At 38.3% G+C, this 16,418-nt stretch overlaps 1 long non-coding RNA gene across 1 annotated transcript; it reads right to left on the bottom strand.

The window, feature by feature from the left end:
• Positions 1-719: 719 nt before the first annotated feature.
• LOC132507010 (uncharacterized) lies at positions 720-8,399 on the bottom strand. The gene is made up of 3 exons (XR_009535997.1): positions 8,311-8,399; positions 7,617-7,772; positions 720-2,956 (listed from the first exon to the last, which is right to left on the bottom strand). It is a non-coding gene; the product is annotated as an uncharacterized LOC132507010 (long non-coding RNA).
• Between the last annotated feature and the right edge of the window lie 8,019 nt (positions 8,400-16,418).

The following is a 16,418-nucleotide window of genomic DNA, read 5'->3' as shown; positions in this document are numbered from 1 at the left end:
CACAGCTCCCTCCCACTGGTGCAGGTCCTGTCCCTATTCTTTTTTTTTTGCTGTTCGCGGGACTCTCGCTGTTGTGGCCTCTCCCGTTGTGGAGCACAGGCTCCAGACGCGCAGGCCCAGCGGCCATGGCTCACGGGCCCAGCCGCTCCGCGGCATGTGGGATCCTCCCGACCGGGGCATGAACCCGTGTCCCCTGCGTCGGCAGGCGGACTCTCAACCACTGCGCCACCAGGGAAGCCCCGTCCCTATTCTGTTGTCTCTGTTTTTTCTCTTTTCTTTTGCCCTACCCAGGTACCTGGGGAGTTTCTTGCCTTTTGGGAGGTCTGAGGTGTTCTGCCAGCGTTCAGTGGGTGTTCTATAGAAGCAGTTCCACGTGTAAATTTATTTCTGATGTATCTGTGGGGAGGAAGGTGATCTCTGCCTCTTACTCTTCTGCCATCTTCTCCAGAATCCAAACAAATATTCTAAGTAAGCTTTCTTTGTTTCCTTTTTTTTTTTTTTTTTTTGCCTCTCTCATTATCTTGTTATTGTAACATAGATCAGGGGTTGGCAAACTTTTTTCTGAAAGGAATGAGATAGTAAATATTTCAGGCCTTGCAGTCTCTATGAACTCTGTTGCAACTACTGCACCCTGATAATGTAGTGTCACAGCAACCATGGACAATACATTAAGGAAAGAGTGTGGCTGTGTTTCAATAAACCTTTATTTACAGATCAAGCAGTGGGCCACATTTGGTCTCTGGGTTGTAGTTTGCTAATCCCTGACATAGACTACAGGTCCCCATACAAGACAATCTCGAGTGCAAAAGAAAATCTAGTTATGAATAAAGAAACCAAGAACTTATTTATTGATTGACAAAAATGCACACTGGAAGCTATAGTTGTCATTTATTTAAATTTTTTCTCCCAGTATTATTTTAATTGTCCTTCTGGTTTCTTGAGGATCCCTCACTCCATTTAATCCTATGACTATAAATCATGGCACTTTGTTCTCTACCACAATGGTAGGTCCTTAGCCAGGGTGGCCAAACTGAGTAGTGCCTTCCCAATGGTCACAGTGACTGGGAGGCAGGCACATGATTCAAGCAAGGCCAGTTAGAATCTTCCCTGAACTTGATATGTAAATAGTAGGAGACAGTTTTCTTCACTGAGGGTCTACTAAGAGAGGGGGCTGAAGATCTTTAACTTATACTAGCTATTTTGCCAGTCATTTGGTCAGTGCTTATGTTCAGAGCAACTCCAAGCAGAGATAAACAGAGTCCAGAGCCATGGCGACATTGGGAAGTTTAATCCAGCTATGTCCAGAGCCAGAGACATGCCAGGACTTCCTGGTTATGTGAGTCAGTGAATTCCATTTTAGCTTCAGCTAGTTTGAGTTGAGTTTCCATCAGCTGCAGACAGTAGATTATAGACAAAAATACTGCTTCATTGAATCTGGAAGGGGATAATTAACATTTGAATTCCTTGAATGTGCCAAGCATAATACATGCTAATCTTAGTTAAACTTAAAATAGCTTTATGTTTAAGGTTGAGAGAACAGGGACTCAGAGATAAGCGATTTGCTTGAAGTTACGTAAATTTTTGGTAGAGTTATGATTTGACTGCTAACATTTTTGACTCTGAAGACCATGCTCTTTATATGGTACTAAGGAAGCATAGAAATTAAATGGAAAAAAGAGTAAAATATAATTTTGGGATTTCTCAATATTTCCCTTAAACTGATATCTTCTAGGGCTCCACAACTGAGGGAGAGAATAAAGATGATGCTTGAAGCATCAGAAAGATTAGATGTAGTATATGACCTGTTAAGCAATCAATCATGGATAGCCTTTCAAAGCTTCTCTGAATCCTAGAATGGGATGTTTCTAGCCTAACTGTCCACAGGCGAAAGCTGGAAAATGTTCCTCTTTTTCTCCTGCTTAGGGAGACCAGATTTCATATGTATGAAGGAAATGAGGCGCCAGGCAAGCCGTTCATTTCCATATCTCTAAGTGGGCTGTGTGAGCTTGAGAAGGAAGGGCATGTAAGGGATATAAAAGCACCATCAAAGATTCATGCTGAGGAAACACTTCTTGAGAGCTATATGGAGACAGAAGTACAAGAGGGGCTTCTTTATAGGTGGAAAGAGGTGATAATTAAACATAATTTGTAGAGGGAAATTAACGGTGATGGACTTGAATCCTTTATAGCAAATGTAAATTTCAAGGCAATTTTGTGTGGAGAAGTAAAAAGCTATAATATATGGCTGAATGGTATATGCTGACAGTAATGGTCCTCTTGTGCAGTGGGTTATTAAAGAGTTTCATCTCGTGGTTTTCAATAATGAAAAGGGAGGCAGTCTGGGGGCATTTTCTGAGATACGTGCCTTGTGTTGATGTAGCTTATACACCCAGTAGGTTATCTCAACAGCTGCATGGAAAAGGTTAAATTTGCTAAGGAGAGTAAAAGACTAAAATGTGAGAAGCATCCTATTTTAGAAAAATGTATTATTTCTTCTAAGAGACTAACAAACTGTGACCTTGGGCAAGTCATTTAATCTCTATGGGGCTTGATCTCTACATCCAGTACAAGGATCTTATTCATGGCTTTTTCCAACTCCAGTAATCTATGATTCCTTCTTATGGTAAAAACACCCTCTTGGAATGAAGAAATGTCAGGGACATTTTGCTTGGAGTCACTTTCTCTCTCTCTTCCCTTATTTTTGAAATGGATTCTAGAATCAGCTCCAGGACTGCATGTTCTCCACTGAACAAGATACAGATATGGTGAAGAATCAGAGTCATTTGACAAAGCTTGATGTTCAAGCTTTCACAAAGATCTACAGAAGGAAAACTTGTAGGGAAACCAATAGCTCCGTTTCACTGGGTCACAGTACGAATGACTATATGGGTTTGGGATGTGCTTGAATAGTCCTGGCTTGTGAGGACTGGACCTTGAGGAAATGAGAAATGGGATTCTGAAAGAAAGAAGAGATCATTTATTTTTGATAGTTTACTGCATTTATTGAACTTCTGGGGGTTGAATACGGAAAGATAGTATTAATATATCATGTTTTAAAGACCTTAATCATTCATGTTCTAGAGCGGAACTGTCTTACTTTAGTATATTTGTCGAAACTGATTAACCAATGTTGACTCATGATTGGTAACTAAAGTCCAAACTATTCAGATTTACTTAGTGTTTACCTAATGTCCCTTTTCTGTCCCAGGATTCCATCTAGAATAGAACACTACCTTTGGTCCTAATGACTCCTTAGAGCTCTTTAAAGTATGACAATTTCTCAAGTATTTCTTATTTTTCATGACTTTGACACTTCAGGGGAATACAGGTCAGGTATTGAGTAGCATGCTTCTCAAGTTGGGTTTGTCTGATTTTTTTTTTTCTTTTTCTTGATTGCATTGGGCTTGCCGGTTCTTGGAAGACCACAGGGTTCGTAAAGTGATAGCATTTTCACATCATATTAAGTGCATATTCTACCCATATTATTTATCACTCAAGATGTTAAACTTGATCACATGGCTGAGGTAGTGTTTGTCAACTTTCTCCACTGTAAAGTTACTCCCCTCACTTTTCTGTACTATATTTAGAAGGAAGTCAATCCCTCCCACAATTAAGGGAGTGGGGAATTATGCTCCACCTATTTGATGAGAGAGTAACTACATAAATTGTCAGGAATTCTTCTGTATGGGAGATTTGCCTATTCTTATTATTTATTACATCACTATAGACTCAGATATTTAGGTTTAGATTTATACATTGGGTTATATTCTAATACATGTTATTTATTTTATTGCTCAAGGTTTCAGTTTTGGACATTGGGAGCTCTTTCAGTTGGCTCCTGTGTCCCTCTGACATACCCTACTGGTTTTTGTTTTGTTTTGTTTTCCTTACTTTCTGACACTGTAAGATGCTCCAGGCTCATCCCGCATATCCTTGCCTTGGCTTTTAAAGCTGTCATTTCTCCTGGAAGCCCTACTTTTTTTTCTTGGAGAATGATATTTGTGGGAGGGAGGAACAGGGAATAAACGTTTAATGGATACAGAGTTTCAGTTTGGGAAGATGAAAAAAGTTCTGGAGATGAATGGTGGTGATGGTTGCATAATAATGTGAATATCCTCAATTAATGCCACTGAACTATACACTTAAAATTGTTAAAATGGTAAATTTCATGTTATGTATATTTTACCACAATTCAAATATGCTTTGTTTAAAAAACAAAGAAACCTTCCAACTTGTTTCCAATGAATGAGAGTTCCTGTTGCTCCACGTTCTCACCAGCATTTAGTTGTCAGACTTTGTTTTGGGGTTTTTGTTTCATCTATCGTAATAGGTGTGTAGTGATATCTCATTCTTGTTTTGATAGTGGTATCTGACAGCTATCTGAATTTGCATTTCCCTAATGACATATGCTGTTAAGTGTCGTTCCATATGCTTGTTTGCCATTTGTATATCCGCTTTGCTGATGTGCTTGATACTTTACTCTTTTTAAATTGGCTTATTTTTTATTGCTGAGTTTTAAGAATTCTTTGTACATTCTGGATACAAGTCCTTTATCAGATATGTGATTTGCAGATATTTTCTAGCAGTCTGTGGCTTTTCATTCTCTTAACAATGTATTTCACAGAGCACGTTTTTAATTTTAATAACATCCAGCTTAGCCACTTTTTCATGGATCATTCTTTTGGTTTTTGTACCTAAAAGGTCATAACCAATGTATATCATACTAGTTTTCTTCTTGAGGTGTCTATGTGTAAAGAGAGATGTCCCTTTGTTTCAGTACTATTTATTGGAAAGACTACCCTTTCCCCATTGAACTGCCTTTGCACCTTTGTCAAAAATCAGGTGATTATGTGGTATCTTTATTCTCTTCCACTGATCTATGTGTTTATTCTTTCACCAAAACTTCACTGTCTCTAAAAGAAGTATAAGGCATATTATGTATTTTTTTAAAATTTGATTTTTATTTTATATTGGGGTATAGTTGATTCACAATGTTGTGTAGGTTTCAGGTGTATAGCAAGGCGAATCGGTTATACATCTATCCATTCTTTTTCAGGTTCTTTTCCCATATAGGGTATTACAGAATACCGAGCAGAGTTCCCTGTGCTATCAGTAGGTCCTTGTTGATTTTATATATAGTAGTGTGATTTTTTTATAGCCATTATTTTGTATTTTATTATTAATTTATTTTTGGCCATGCCACACAGCTTGCAGGTGTATCACCTTTTTAGATTCCAAATATAAGTGATATCATATTTGACTATCTCTGACTGACTTCACTTAGTATGATAATCTCTAGATCCAACCATGTTGCTGCAAATGACATTATTTTTTTATGCCTGAGTAATATTCCATTGTGTGTGCACATATACATACATATGTAGGTATGTGTATAAGCGTGTGTGTATACATATATATATATATATATATATATACACATACACCACATCTTCTTTATCCATTCATCTGTCGATGGACATTTAGGTTGCTTCCATGTCTTGGCTATTGTAAACAGCACTGCAGTGAACATTGGGGTGCATGTGAACCATGGTCTTCTCTGGATATATGCCCAGGAGTGGGACTGCTGGATCATATGGTAGCTCTATTCATACTGTTCTCTGTAGTGGCTGTACCAATTTACATTCCCCAAATCAGCATAGGAGGGTTTCCTTTTCTCCACACCCTCTCCATCATTTATTGTTTGTAGACTTCTTGATGATGGCCATTCTGACTGGTGTGAAGTAGCTGCAGTTTTGACTTACATTTCTCTAATAATTAGTGATGTTGAGCATCTTTTCATGTGCTTTTTGGCTATCTGTGTTTCTTCTTTGGTGAAATGTCTACTTAGGACTTCTGCCCGTTTTTTTGACTGGGTTGTTTTTTTTTGATATTGACCTGCATGTACTGTTTGTAGATTAATCCCTTGTCAGTCAGTTGCATTGTTTGCAAATATTTTCTTGCATCCCGTAGGTTGTCTTTTCATTTTGTTGATGGTTTCCTTTACTGTGCAGAAGCTTTTAAGTTTAACTAGGTCCCATTTGTTTAGCTTTGTTTTTATTTCCATTACTCTAGGAGATGGACTGAAAAAGATCTTGCTGCGATTTATGTCAAAGAGTGCTCTGCCTGTGTTTTCCTCTAGGAGTTTTATAGTATCTGGTCTTCCATTTAGGTCTTAAACTGATTTGTGTATGGTATTAAAGAATGTTCTAATTTCATCCTTTTACATGCAGCTGTCCAGTTTTCCCAGCACCACTTATTGAAGAGGCTGTCTTTCCTCTTGTATATTCTTGTATACAATATTCCTCTTGTATATTCTTGCCTCCTTTGTTGTAGATTAATTGACCATAGGTGCATGGGTTTATTTCTGGGCTTTCCATCCTGTTCCATGGATTTATATTTCTGTTTTTGTGCCAGTATCATATTGTTTTGCTCACTGTAGCTTTGTAGTATAGTCTGAAGTCAGGAAGCTTGAGTCCTCCAGCTCTCTTCTTCCTCAAGATTGCTATTTGGGGTCTTTTGTGTTTCCATACAAATTGTAAAATTTTTTGTTCTGTGAATAATGCCATTAGTAATTTCATAGCGATTGCACTGGATCTGTAGATTGCCTTGGGTGGTATGGTTATTGTAACAATATTCTTTCAATATAAGAACACAGTATATCTTTCCATATGTTTGTGTCTTCTTCATTAGTTTCTTACAGTTTTCAAAGTACATGTCTTTGGCCTCCTTATGTAGGTTTTATTGCAGTGTTTCTTAAATTTTCGTGAAACTACTTCAGTTTTTTTCTTAGGACACAAAACAAGCATGAATCATATCAAGAAAGCTCTAACTCCAGGCCACTAAGATTTCTTCATTAAATTTTTCTAGAAATTTTTAGTTATCAGTTTTAGATCTGTGATCCATGATGAGTGAGTTATTCACTGTACATGGTGTGAGATTAGGGTTGAGGTTTATTTTTTCAATATGAGGCCCAGTTGTTTCAGCACAATTTGTTGAAAAGAATTGTCTTGCTCCCATTGTATTTCCTTGGCAGATTTGTTCAAAATCAATCATATGGGTGCAATACTATTTCTGGACTGTCTATTCCATTAAAGTATATGTCTATCACACTGTTTTAATTACTGTAGCTTACTATAAAGTCTTGCTAACTAGTTTTACACTCCAAGGATCAACACTTTCAAAATAGCCTTGACTATCCTGGCCTTTCCACTTCCATAAATTTTAGAATCAAATTGTCAAAATCTCTTGGGATTTTGATTGCATTGAGGCACCACATTAATTTTGTAAAATTTGACATTCTCTCAGTAATATTTTGCAGTTTTCAACATACACCTCTTGTACAGATTGTCTTATATTCATCTGTAAATATTTCGTGTTTATGATATTGCAAATGGTATTTTTATTTAATCCAATTATAAGTTGCTAGTATAGTATATAGAAATACTATCAATTGTGTATAAACACCGTGTCCTGCCATCTTACTAAAACCACTCATCAGTTTGCACAGTTTCTTGTAGATTCCTTGGATTTTCTACTTAAATGATCATGTTATCTACAAATATGTATAGTCTTCTTCATTCCTTTTCAATCTGTTCATTTTACTTATTTTTTCTTACCTTATTGCACTAGTTAAGATCTCCCACACAAAATTAAATATTGAGCTGGTGAGAGCAGACATCCTTGTTTCTTTCCTATCATGGACATAAAGCATTTAGCCTTATGGATGATGTCAGCTGTAGGTTTTTCATCAGGTTGAGGAAGTTTTCTTCCTACTAAGTGAAAAAGACATAAGTAAGTAAGTGGTGAGGTATATTATCAGTTGTTGCCATAGTGTACTGTCAGTGCAGTGCAATTCCAAGCAAACTTCCAAAAGGCTTTTTGGTAGATATTGAAAAGCTGTTGCTAAAATTCTTATGCAAACGTAAAGGACCTAGAAATGCTAAAACAACTTTAGAAGACTTTGTTTAAAAAGTTGGAGGGATTATACTAGCTGACTTCAAGAGTTGTTCTAAAGCTACAGTAATCAAAAACTGTGATGTTAGAGTCAAGATAAATGAACAATAGACTAGAATAGAGAAACTAGAAATAGATATGGTTAGTTGACTTTCAACAAAGAAGGAAAAATTACTTGATGGAGAATAAATAGCTGTTTCAACAAATGCTGAAAAAAGTTGATATCGATATTCAAAAAAATGAAAGACAACAAATTCATGTCTTGCAATATTTACAAAAAATTAAAGTCTGGATCTAAATATAATACCTAAAACTATAAAATTTCTAGAATAAACTGTAGGAGAAAAGCTTTCTTACCAAAAGGAGAAACCGACTTTATCCAAGTTAAGGACTTCTGCTCTTCTAAAAAATGAAGAGACAGGCCACAGAGTGGTAGAAAATATTTGCAGTCAGTCAGTCACATATATCTGATAAAGGACTTATAAAGAACATTTTATGGCTAGAAGTCCCAACATAATATGTATTATGTTTTGGAGAAAAGAATAGAGAGAGAATGAATGAAAAGCAATGAGAGTAACACAACAGGGCTTCCCTGGTGGTGCAGTGGTCAAGAATGCAGGGGACACGATCCCTGTTCCGGGAAGATCCCACATGCCGTGGAGCAACTAAGCCTGTGTGCCACAACTACTGAGCCTGCACGCCTAGAGCCTGTGCTCTCCAACAGGAGAAGCCCCCCGCACAGCAATGAAGACCCAACGCAGCCAAAAATTAATTAAAAAAAATAAAGTAACACAACAGCACCCAAACTATATTGACGCATTGTGTATACACCTCAGGGCATTGTCAGTAAAGAGAAAAATCTACGTATTCACATCTTTGCCTCAGAACAGGTTTTAGGAATTCAGGTAACAACACTAGGTTTGTCAACAACAGTATTGGCAACAAGAAGGCAGTGGAACGCTTGCAAAGTACAGATGGAAATTCTTTGATTTTAGAATTCTATGCCCCCAGATACTGGTCAGGTAAGGGTGAGCTTGAACTCAGAAGTTCTAGAGTTTATAGGCTGTGTCTGAAAACACCTACTTTTTAGAGGCTGAATTACATCAGGAAAAATAGTCAATCCAGAAAGAAGCAGGAGTATGTGTGAAGATACAGTTAACAGAAGTGAGAACTCCTCGTTGCTAGGCCTAAATAAGTATTTGTTATGAAAAGAAAGGAATCTTAACAATAATATGAACTAATCTTCTAGGCATTTTCCACATGGACGTTGGGGCAGAGTCGAGGGGAAGAAAACTGAAAGCATGTGAAATTTTTACATTGGTCTGGATGACACGTTACTCGTTAGCTGATTCCAGACTTTAAATGAAATAAAAACTACAGCAAGTTACAGAATTACCTCACATAGGGACTGCTCAGTTAATGATGTTGGACCATAACAGCTCTTGAAATAGTATACCCTTTAGTATACCATTTTTTGGACACCACTCTTTTTTTGTTTCAGCATAATGACATCACCTAAAAACACACTAAGTAGATGCCCTCTGAGACGTGGTGTTTTCTAAGATGTTACATTTTCAAGCAGAGTCCTTCACCAATTTACTAGACACACTTTCTAGTCAGAGAATATCATATGAAACAAATTTAAACTGCAGGTCATGGTTCAATGAGCCACAGCATTTTTATTGGTGAATTTATGCCAAGTGAGAAGGATGAAGAGTTGCTTCTTCAGTCTGTGCACTTTTTCCATATGTTTCTAGACTTACCCTTTATTTTTCCTAGATTGCTATTTTTGAGTGCATGGTAAAAACATAAACTCCAATTGTTAACTAAGAAAGAGGTGCAGAATGATGAATGCACCTTCCAAAGAGCAAGCCCTGGCCTTCTTCTCCACCGAACACCACTTACTCTAAACTTTTCATTCCATGTAGAGTCCACTAATCTGTATTACATTATGTATTTATTGGGTTTTAAAGTATTGTTTATCATCTCATATAAAGTTGTTTAATTGTTCAATGTACCTATTTCTATTTGTGCAAATTATGTGGGTCTCTAGGCTTGAAATGAAGCACATCTAATTTTTCCCGTTCCCAGTTGATAGACATGGGTTTATCTATTTCAGCTCTAACATGTAAAAGAGCTTACAAGTCATCGCTCTTGGCAGTGCAAGAAAAAAGTTCTTGAGCCTATCAAAGAACTGGGGCCACAGGGAAAACTGTCCCTCTAAAATCAGAGAGATTGGTGCATCCAGAGAAATACAGCACTAGAAATTTGTTTACCTGGAGGGGAAGCCACAAGTTGTATAAACACTTCGTTTAGTAGTAATCTTGACAAGTTGCTGTAAGCTGAGTGCTAACTAGCTTGATCCCGACACATTCCTGGGGACTGCAATCACTTACACTGTTTTGGGCTTTCCTTCTAGGAACCCTACAGCTTTGCACAGTATGGATTCAAGAAAAATCTCCTGCGGCTCTGACAAAGGAAGGGGGAAAGCAGCAAGGGTAATCCTCTCATTTTCTTCTCTATAACAAAGACTGACTTATCTCACCTGGGGAAAGAGATTTCCTTCCCCTTGTAGTCCCTTCTAGCATTTGTATTTCACCTAAGAGCAGAAAGACAAAGTTAACAGGGGACAGAACTTCAAGGAAATATACTGGGAACTTGGTACAAGGAAGATGGGAGGAGCTATGTACCTTGAAGAGGGACAGAAACAGTTGGGAAGGCCACTCTGAGACAAATCTCCACTCAAAGACTATTTCTTACCTCCTCTGCACCCAACAAACATAGCCCCCCCTCTGAGAAGTATGAATAGGACAAAGAAAAGCCTTAAAGCCTAAAGAGGAAACAAATAATGACACTAGGTAGTAGAGACTCCACATTCCTCTGTAGCTATAGCAAACATTAAAGCAGTCCAGCTCATATCCAGATTACCATAAATCCTGCCCCTAAAAGGTCTATTTACCTGTAGGTACTATTGATACATGACAACTTTTACTTTTTTATTAAAAGGCATACTGAAAGGCAGTTTGGGGAGAAAAAGCAATCATCATAAGAGATAAGGCATTTGGAATATAACCATGATTAATAATATGTTAATTAAAAAATAGGCAGCATGCAAGATCAAATGGGTAATGTCAGCAGAGTTGTGGAGATTTCAAAAGTAAATGTTAGAAATCAAAAACAGAGTTAACGCTTTGGGTGGCTCATAAGTAGACTTAGAAAGAGAGAATAGGGCAGAAGAAGAAATGTTTGAGGGAGGTAATCATTGCTGAGATGGTACCAAAGTTATTGACAGACACCAAACCACAATTTTCAGAAGCTCAGAGAACACCGAGTAAGATAAATACCAAAAACAACCACACCTAGATGTATTATCTTCACCTGTAGAAAACCAGAGACAAAGAAAATCCTGAAAGAAACTAAAGAGGGAAAGAAACCTTCCCAATATAGGAACAAGGGTAAGAACACAGCAAAGTTCTCATCAGAATCCATGCAAGCAAAAGGAGAATACTGTAAAATGTTGAAAGAAAATGGCCAACATAGAATTCAATGCAATGTCTAGCAAAAGTATTTTTTTAAAGTAAAGGAGACAGAGACTTTCTCAGACAAAAACATAGCGAACTTGTTACCAGCAGCACAGTCCTATTAAAAAACTAAAACTTTCTTCAGGCAGATGGAAATTATCTACCTTAAGAACTTGGATCTACCTAAGGAAAGGAAGAGTGTCTGTCAGAGAAGGAATAGAGGTAAATATTTTATTATTCTTCATTCATCTAAAAGACATCTTTTTGTTCAAAGCAATAAAGGAACAAGGTATTGGGTAACTGTAGCATATCAGTAAGTGAAATGTATTAGAGAAATGTCACAAAGGATGGTTGGAGGAATCGAGAATACTCTGTTATATGGTCCCTGTACTATACATGAAGTTGTATAATGTTATTTGAAAGTCGATTTAGATTGTTTGTAATCTATGTATTGTGAACCCTAAGAAAATCACTAAAGACACTTTAAAAGGAAATATGATACATCAAGAGGAGATAAAAGAATCATATAAAATTCTTAATTAAAACCAAAGGAGACAGAGAAACAGGAGGTAAAAAGAAGGAAAGAACAAATGTACTGTTTAGAATATAGTTTCAAAGATGGCAGATTTTAATCAAACTATATCAATAATCACTTTAAATATAAACAAAGTCCACAATTGTCAGACCAGAGGAAAAATGTGCCATCTAGAAGAAAGCCACTTTAAATGTAAAGACTCCAGCTAAAGTAAAGCAATGGTGAATGATATAACAGGCTAACATTAATCAAAATTAAGCTGCAGTAACTATATTAATTTCAGATGAAACAGATTGTCAGGGATTGAAGAAGGATAATGATAGAGGGAAGTCAGTTCTCCAAGAACACATGAAAAATCATAAACATGTATGTAACTAACCAAAGAGCATCAAAATGCATGAGACTATGGAGACTTCAACACAACTCTGTCGGTAATTGATAGATTAGGTTAGGCAGGCGAAAAATCAGTAAAGACGTAAGTGACCTGGACAACACTATAAATCAATTTGATCAAATTGACGTAAGTAGAATACTCCATCAAACAAGAGGAGAACACACATCCTTCTCAAGAACACGTGAAGTAGTCACCAAAATAGAAAGAACGATACACTAGGCCACAACATACACCTTAACATTTTTAAAAGAATAGAAGTCATGTAGAGTATGCTCTCAGATTACCACAGCATCAAACCTGGTTTAGTGATTTCTAACCACTAAAGGTTAGTGATTTCTAACCTTTCTGTTAGAAATCACTAACAGAAAGATATAGCTGGAAAATTCCCAAATATTTGGATATTAAACAGCACACTTCTAGGTAATCACTAGGTCAAATAAGTTTTAAAGAAATTTTAAACTAAATGAAAATATAACATCAAAATGTGCTGAGAGGGAGAGTTATAGCATTAAGCACATATATTAGAAAAGAAGACAGATTTGCAATTGATTACCTAAATCTCCATCTAAGAAAACTACAGTAAGAAGAACAAATTGACCCTAAAGCAAGCAGAGGAAACAAATTATAAAAACTAGAGGAGAAGGCAACAGAAGTTAAACTAGGAAAACACAGAGAAAATGAATGAAACCAATAAGTACTTATTTGAAAAGATTAATAAAAATTGTTCAGGCTCTACACAGCTCAATCTGAAAAAGATGATACAAATTACAAATATCAGGAATGAGGCAGGGGTCACACTACTCCCAAGGACATTAAAAGGATAAAAAGAAGTACTATGAACAACTCTATGCCCACAAATTTGATAACTTAGATAAAATGATCTAATGTCTTAAATTACAAAAATTACCAAATCTCACTTAAGGAGAGACATAGATAATCTGAATGGTACCACAGCTATTAAAGAAATTGAGTTCATCATTTACAGCCTTTCAAAAGTGAAATCACCAGGTTCAGGTGATTTAACTGGTGAATTCAACCACACTTTTAAAGAAAAAATGATACCAATACTCCACAATATCTTTAAAATTTGCTCTTCATGAGGGAACACATCTCATTTTATGAGGCCATCATTACCCTAAAACAAAAACTTGGTAAAGACACTACGAGAAAGAAAACTACAGGCCCATATAGCTCATAAACGTAGACAAAAGATTTTTAACACAATACAAGTAAATGGACTCCAGCAACATATGAAAAGGATAATACAGCACTACTGAGCAGAGTTCATTCCAGGGAGTCAAGGACAGTTTGATATCATAAATCAATCAACTTCACTATTTTAGCAGACTGAATAAAACCATCTTCTCATTTAACAAAATGCAGCACCCATTTAGGATTTTTAAAAATTAGAATGAAAGGGAACTTCCTTAACCAGGGAAGGATATATTAAAGAACCCCTATAGCTAACAGTATAAGACACTGAATACTTGCTTCCTAAGTTTTGGACCAAAAAAAGATGCCATCTCTTACTACATACATTCAATATTATAATAGAAATCCCAGTGCAAAAGAAAAGAAAAAGAATAAAAGTTACACAGATTACATGTCTATGTAGAAACTCTACCATGTTATAAAAAACAAACCCTTGGCATTAATAAGGGGGTATACAGCAAGGTTACAGGATACAAGCTCAGTGTACAAAACTCAACTGCTTTCCTTTACATAAGCAAACAAACAATTGAAATTTAAAACATTTTAAACACACCATATACAATAGCACCTAAAAAGGAAGTACTTAGCTGTAAATCAAAAAAATATGGACAGGATCTGTATGTGGAAAACTATAAAACACTGGTAAGATAAATCAAAAAAAGATCTAGATAAATGGAGAGTCAAAACTCCTGCATTAGAAGTTCCATAATTGTTAAGATGTCAGTTCTTCCCAACTTGTTCTATAGAGTTGCTGAAATCCCAGAGTCCCAGCAAGCTGTTTTTGGTAACTAATTCTAAAATTTATAGGGAAAAGCAAAAGACAGAGAATCCACAATACTGAATCAAGAAGAACAAAGTTGAAGGGCTCACATTACCAAACTTCAAGACATAATAGGAGGAGGGAGGAGTTGAGGAAGATGGCAGAAGAATAAGACACGGAGATCACCTTTCTCCCCACAGATACACCAGAAATACATCTACACGTGGAACTGCTCCTACAGAACACCTACTAAACACTGGCAGAAGACCTCCCAAAAGGCAAGAAACTCCCCACGTACCTGGGTAGGGCAAAAGAAAAAAGAAAAAACAGAGACAAAAGAATAGGGACAGGATCTGCACCTCTGGGAGGGAGCTGTGAAGGAGGAAAGGTTTCCACACAGCCCCTTCGTGGGCAGAGACTGTGGGAGGTGGAGGGGGGAAAAGCTTCGGAGCCACGGAGGAGAGCGCAGCCACAGGGATGTGGAGGGCAAAGCGGAGAGATTCCCACACAGAGGATTGGTGCTAACCGGCACTCACCAGGCCGAGAGGCTTGTCTGCTCACCTGCCGGGGGGGCGGGGGCTGGGAGCTGAGGCTCGGGCTTCAGGAGAGTACTGACAGCTTGAACACAGCCTGAAGGGGTTAGTGCACCACAGCTAGCCAGGAGGGAGTCCAGGAGAAGTCTGGAGCTGCGAAGAGGCAAGAGACTTTTTCTTGCCTCTTTGTGTCTTTCCTGGTGCGTGAGTAAAGGGGATTAAGAGCGCTGCTTAACAGAGCTCCAGAGACAGGCACAAGCCGCGGCCAACAGCCTGGACCCAGAGACAGGCATGAGACGCTAAGGCCGCTGCTACTGCCACCAAGAAGCCTGTGTGCGAGCCTGTGCAGCCCGCCACTGCCAGGGTCCTGGGATCCAGGGACAACTTCCCCAGGAGAACGCATGGCGCGCCTCAGGCACGCCCCGCACTCCGTGCCCCTCCCTCCCCCTGGCCTCAGTGAGCCAGAGCCCCCGCATCAGCGGCTCCTTTGACCCCGTCCTGTCTGAGCGAAGAACAGACGCCCTCCAGCGACCTACACGAAGAGGCGGGTCCACATCCAAAGCTGAACCCCAGGAGCTGTACAAACAAAGAAGAGAAAGGGAAATCTCTCCCAGCAGCCTCAGGAGCAGCGGATTAAATCTCCACAGTCAACTTGTTGTACCCTGCATCTGTGGAATACCTGAGTAGACAACGAATCATCCCAAATTGAGGAGGTGGACATTGGGAGCAAGATATATTATTTTTTCCCCTTTTCCTGAGTGTGCATGTGTATGCTTCTGTGTGAGATTTTGTCTGTACAGCTTTGCTTTCACCATTTGTCCTAGTGTTCTGTCCATCCGTTGTGTTTGGATTTTTTTACTTAAAAATTTTTTTTTTCCTTAATAATTATTTTAATAACTTTATCTTTTTATTTTATTTTATCCTCTTTGTTTCATTCTACTTTTCCTCCCTTTTATACTGAGCCGTGTGGAGGACAGTCTCTTGGTGCTCCAGCCAGGCATCAGGGCTGTGCCTCTGAGGTGGGAGAGCCAACTTCAGGACACTGGTCCACAAGAGACCTCCCATCTCCACATAATATCAAATGGCGAAAATCTCCCAGAGATCTCCATCTCAACACCAGCACCCAGCTTCACTCAACGACCAGCAAGCTACAGTGCTGGTCACCCTATGCCAAACAACAAGGAAGACAGGATCACAACCCCACCCATTAGCAGAGAGGCTGCCTAAAATCATAATAAGGCCACAGACGCCCCAAAACAAAACACCAGACGTGGACCTGCCCACCAGAAAGACAAGATCCAGCCTCATCAACCAGAACACAGGCACTAGTCCCCTCCACCAGGAAGCCTACACAACCCACTGAACCAACCTTAGCCACTGAGGACAGACACCAAAAACAACAGGAATTACGAACCTGCAGCCTGCAAAAAGGAGACCCCAAACACAGTAAGATAAGCAAAAAGAGAAGACAGAGAAACACAGCGGATGAAGGAGCAAGATAAAAACCCAC

This window comes from Lagenorhynchus albirostris, chromosome 16, assembly GCF_949774975.1.
Source record: "Lagenorhynchus albirostris chromosome 16, mLagAlb1.1, whole genome shotgun sequence".
Classification (NCBI taxonomy): Eukaryota; Metazoa; Chordata; class Mammalia; order Artiodactyla; family Delphinidae; genus Lagenorhynchus; species Lagenorhynchus albirostris.
This window is presented reverse-complemented; position numbering and strand designations above follow the sequence as displayed.